Source organism: Fukomys damarensis, unplaced genomic scaffold (genome assembly GCF_012274545.1).
Source record: "Fukomys damarensis isolate Sample0158 unplaced genomic scaffold, DMR_v1.0_HiC HiC_scaffold_20, whole genome shotgun sequence".
Taxonomy (NCBI): Eukaryota; Metazoa; Chordata; class Mammalia; order Rodentia; family Bathyergidae; genus Fukomys; species Fukomys damarensis.
In genome coordinates this window covers 13963617-13969262 of record NW_022900932.1, presented here as the reverse complement: position 1 = coordinate 13969262, position 5646 = coordinate 13963617, and positions in this window count along the sequence as shown.

Genomic DNA, 5646 nt, shown 5'->3' with positions numbered 1-5646 from the left:
TTTTTTTTTTTTTTTTTTTGAGATGGGGCAGAAAAACAATCCAGCAGCACACAAGTGAACCTTCCTCCAAACACACGGGGCTGAGGCAGCCCTCACACCTTTCGGGAATCTCTTGAGCGCCTGTCCACTGAGCGGTCTTGCTCCATCTCTGCCCACTCCAGGAGGAAGAGCTGGTCAGCCCCCCTCGAGGGACAGGCTTGAGGACAGGGCCATGTCCTCCCTCTGCCTGCCATAGCTCGTACCCCACTTCTCTTCTGGGGTTCTCAGTTCAGCCCTGTGAGAAGCCAGCACTGGCTCAGGGAAGCCAGGTACGAGCCAGTCACCCAGCTCACTCCACTCCGACCACACCAGCCTCCATACTGGGCACAATACCCTCTCCTCCAGCTCCTGGCTTCTCCTGCCTCTGTCCTGGGCTGCACTGAGTTCAACAAATATGGTAAAAGGGAAGAACTGAGAGCCACAAAAGGGGACAACAGGACAACAGGAGTCTGGGGGGGGGGACACGTTACATGCCCCAAGGGTGATCATGAGGTACAGGGAGATTTAGAGGCAGATTAGGGCCAAAAACCAAGGGACAACAGCTGGCAGGACTTAGCAATGAGAAGCCCCCTGCCAAGCGAGGGGAGAGGTAAGCAGACGTGCAAGGTTTGCTGCAGAGGCCAGTGGCTTGTCTCTGTTTGATGTCAAATGACCCGTGACCCCCCCACATACAACGGGATATTTGAGTCCTGGGTACTAAAAAGAATTTAGCAGGAGAGTTTAAAATGTCCAGACTTCAAGGAGTCAGATTTCATAAACCAACGAAATTCAGAACACAGAAGCCAACCTCAAAGCAAGGGTAATGGAAAAGTCTCTCAACTATTCTGGCCAAAGATTCTGCAGAGAGAGGAGACAAATCTCTCGGGCCCTCCCAAGTTTCAAGACGTCTAAGACTGCCTGGGAGGTGTCAAGAGTGTGTAGAGGGCCCTGTCCTAACAATGTGCTCTAAACATGTCCACCACGACAACCAACTTTACACTCAGTTTTCTTATAAAACAACCAAACACAGCGTGTATTACAGCGGGATTTTTTTTTTTTTAAACCTATGGAAGGCATGCACAGCACAATTAAGGAGGTTAAAAAGGTCTGTAAGGTTGGGAGTGCAGGCCCACGGCAGAGACACAGGGTTGCCTAGCACGTGTTAGACACTAGCAATACCAGCACTGGAAAGAAAAGAGAAAAAAGAACTATAGACAAGAAGATGCTACTGTGTCGGGCTGAATTTTGTGTGGGACAATGGCAATGCGTGTCACCTGTGAAAATGTCCCTGTCCCCCATGAAGGAACAAGGCATCAAGGGTCGGGGGTGAATTGGCCTACAGCTTCTTTCCCAATGGATCGGGGGATCGTGTGTGTGCATTTGGAGAGAGAAGAGAAAGGCATCCCACCAGCCCTCATCTCTGTCATCCTTTCTCCCTCGCTGTGAACCTGAACGTTTTCAAAACAAAACACTGGAGAAAGGAATTGAGTGTCACAAAACCTTTGTTTAAAGCCAGGTGCAGTGGCTCACACTAGTAATCCCAAGACTGGTAGACTGAGGCTGGAGGATCACAAGTTCACATCTCACCTTAACAACTTTGCATGACCTTGTCTCAAAATATAAAATAAAAGGGACTGGGGATGTGGCTCAGTGATACAGTGCCCCTGGGTTCAATCCCCAGTACTGAAAAAATAATTTTTATTGTTTAAAACAGAAAAAAACTGAAGAAAAATACTTCCCACTTCCCAGAGAAATATTCCAAATAACTGCTGCCATTTAACTATTATTTTGAAAAGAGGCAGTGACATTACATGAGCCCTGTGGTGTTCTGGGTGCCCAGAAAGGGAAATGTCCTAAGAAAATCTTTTAACAAAGTAATGTTTAAACAAACACATAAAGAAAAAAGGTAATGGGAAAAAATGAGAACCAAGACCTGTCATGTGAAGGTACAAGATCCCAATGATGAATGTAACTGTACTGTATACCTAAAATGTACCAATAAACTCAATGAGAAAAAAAAAAGCTGAGCATGATGGTGCACGCCTGTAATCCTAGTGCTCAGAAGGCTGAGGCAAGATTGTCCCAAGTTTGAGGCCAGCCTGGGCCACTAAGTGAGTTCAAGGACAGCCTGAATTACACAGCAAGGCCCTATCTCAGAAGTAAGAGAAAAAAGTCTATAGTGGTAGAGTGAAAAATAAACAAAAGCATGATTCTCTAAACAAGGGCCAAAGACAAGAAGCACAGGAAGAAGTCCGATATCCTACCACAGTGTTCGGTCCCCGGTATGGGCGCTTTCCGGCAGGGCCTCCCTCCATCTCCACTCCCCATAGACAGCTCAGCCCTGCAAGCCTCCCTAGGGAGCCTCCAAGGACCTGACTCCCACTCAGGGGCCAGGAGCTGGGGCCACCCAGACAGAGCATCTAGAAAGCCTGGCCTCCAGGCAGCTCCTGCTAGGACAGGTGCCTTCCTTGGCCAAGACAGCCTCCCCTCAGCCCAGGGACAGCACCTGACCTCCCCAAAGGCCTGGCCTCCTGCCTCTCTGGCCCACCACTTCCCCTCTGCAGTTTCCTGGGGTTCTTTTTCACTTGGAGAAGGAGGGAGGAAGAGGAAAGAAAATCTGGGAAAGTGCTCATTAGGATTTCAAAACCCTCAGCAGCAGGAGGCTAGGGGTAGCAGCAGCAATCTGAAGGCAGGGTCTTGGGGCAGGGGTGGGGGAGCACAGAGGGCAGGGGAAGGCAGCAGGAGCAGCCTGAAAAGGCCTTCTTCCTCCTGCCTAAAGTTATCTTTTAATCCGACCCCTGGAAGACACCACCTGGCACCAGTGCAGGAGCAGCTCCCCAGGGCACATGAGTCATAAAGCAGGGCCCAGGTCTGTCCCTTCAGGCCAGGGCTTGCCCTGTGCTCCTGAGGAAGAGGTCCCTACCCCTCTGGGGCTGGCTCCCAACAGGCCTGTGCATGCCTGGGAGGGACAGGCAGAAGGTGAGGCAGTGAAGGTAGCTGCTGGGCAAAGACCTGGGCAGGGAAATCTAGGCAGAGACAGCAGTGACCCCAGCACCTTCCTCCTACAACATGTTGCAAAGGAGTACGTATCTGCGGCAGAAATGCTCTCCACTGGCCTCCTGACCTCCCCAAGAGCAGAGCGGCTATTGCACCCCATCCTGCCACCCCAGCACACTGTGACCATCAGAGGCCAGACTCATACCCACTTGTGGGCTGAGGTCCCTGTTGCCACCGAGGATGGAGCACCAACAACCTGTGAGGTGCAGCAAGCGCATCCCTGACCTCTGGAATGTGCCACACATGTTTCTGGAGAATCTGGAAGGGGCTGCATGTGCAGGGCCACAGGTGGGGACCCACCAGGAAGCCTCAAGGTTGGCAGGGACAAGGGCAGCAGGGAACAGTCTCCCTAGCAACAAAGGACTCTTGCTCCTGCAGTGACCAGAACAGGTGACCACCCAGGCCCTCCCAGAGGTCCAAAGCAGTGGTTCCGCACTGAGCAGCACTCCCTGCCACAGTGCTGTACCACGTGGGCCACTGAAATCTACCAGCAAAAACCAGTATCTGAAACCTCCAAACCTCTGACAGGTGTGGTATGCATGCCTGTAATCCCAGCACTTGTGAGACTGAGGCAGGAGGACTGCTGAGAGTTCAAAGCCAACAAGAACTACACAACAAGACCCTGTCTCAAAATAAAACAAGAAAGAAAAGACTCCAAACCTCATAACCAGGAAGGCTGTTCCTATTTTCCACAGCAACTCAGTAGGCTCAGAATTCCAACAGCCCAGGATGAAAACCAGACCACTAGCTTTGGGCTCCAGTAGAGTGACTTCTCTCTGTGCCCCAGTCCTCTCACCTATAAAGGGGGACAAGTAACAGACTTCCATCTGGGGTTGCTGGGAGGACCGAGGACGCGGTGCACATGAGCTCCGGGTCACGCGCAGGAAATGGTCATAACAAGCCAGAGCACCTGTACCCGATCCTGGCCTGGCCTGGCGCCCCTCCACTTCCTCATGGCCAACTCCTACCCTGCGAGTGTCCGGTCCTGTGGGCTGTCAGGAACAGCCAGCGCCCAGGGCCTCTCCCCGCAAAACCTCTGCCAGGCCTGCTAATGGGGAATGCAGGGAAAGCGTGCAGGCAGACTCCTCTCCCCAGACCAGCCCTGGCCTGGGTCTCCAGCCCCTCCACCCTCCACCCAAGGGATCTTCCACCAGACTGTGGCACTTGTCTGGATCTCCAGCCCCTCCACCCTCCACCCAAGGGATCTTCCACCAGACTGTGGCACTTGTCTGAAACACACACAAGCATGACAACAAAGCCATAGACTCTTGTCAATCTCATGCTCCACAGCCTTCTACGGCTCCTAGTGTCTTAACAGAATCAAATCAACAAGTCTTACTACAGCATTAAAGGGAGAAAATGAGCCCTTCTGGAGCATCTGATCTTTGCGCCGAGCCACCCGCTATGTGCCTTCCATGTGGCCGGAGCGACATAGCTCCAAAGCAGCAGAGGTAGAGGTCTGCAAGGCCAGCAGTCCCAGTCCACAGCATGACTCCTGCCTCTTCTGCCAGCTTTCTCCTCCAGTCCCTCCCTGACCAGGCCCCTATCCGTCACCACGGTGCCCGTCACCCGCTACTCCCAGATCTTTCCTGCTTTGCTGTGCATCCTCTGGCATCTGAGGCGTCACCTGACAAACTTCTACACAATCCTCAAAGACCCAGCTCTCAAGTTACCTCCTTCAGGAGGCTGACCCTCACCTCACCTCTCCCTTCCTAACACAGAATCAGTCTGTTCCTCGGGATTGCTTTGTGGATGCCTCATCTCTACAAAGCCACATTAGCACGTGATTACCAGGCCAAGTCAACAGCGTCGCCCTGACGCCACCACAGCTCAGTGTGTCGGCCTGAGTGAGTAAGTGAACACATGCTCTCTTCTAGACGTACAGACCATACAGCAGCCCTGACCGTCACTGTGACCTCCTGAAGGCGACCCCAGCAAAGAGCTTGACCTGGGCTGGCCGCACTAAGCAACGCCCGTGGGTGCCAAGGACCTGTGGTCTCTGGAAGACGGTTCCCTGGCCATGAGAGGCCACATCGCTGGCCATGGGAGGCCACATGGACCGGAGGACCAACGGCCTCCCCCGAATCTTCCCGCCACTGGCTGGGAGGCCGCCCGGCCACCTGACACCCTTGCTGTAAGCCTGGCACTCAGTGGCTGAGAACAATGCAGCTCCTCTCTCTGCCTGGGACAGAGGACAATGGGCCCAGATTGCCCAACCACACCCACTAGAGTGGTGTCTCAGCCCCAGGAGTGAGCAAGGTCCCCCCTGGGAAAAGCAGAAAGATGCACTGTCTGTCCTGACCACTTCTCACAGCTCCCTTCCCAGCCCAGCCCACCCCACAGGAACCCTGGTGACAGGAGACAGCAGAAAGCACAGAGAGTCCCCACCACCACCCACAACTCTGCTTCAGAGTCCCCCTGGCTGGCCTTCGTATCACAGCTGTCCCTGGAATGACACGAACAGATGTGGTCTCCACATCCCTGCCCAGCAGCGTGGGAGACTGAGCAGACTCCACATGCCACTGGCCAAAGCCCAACAGGTCAGGTTCCAGCTCCAGTGCCACAGGACAA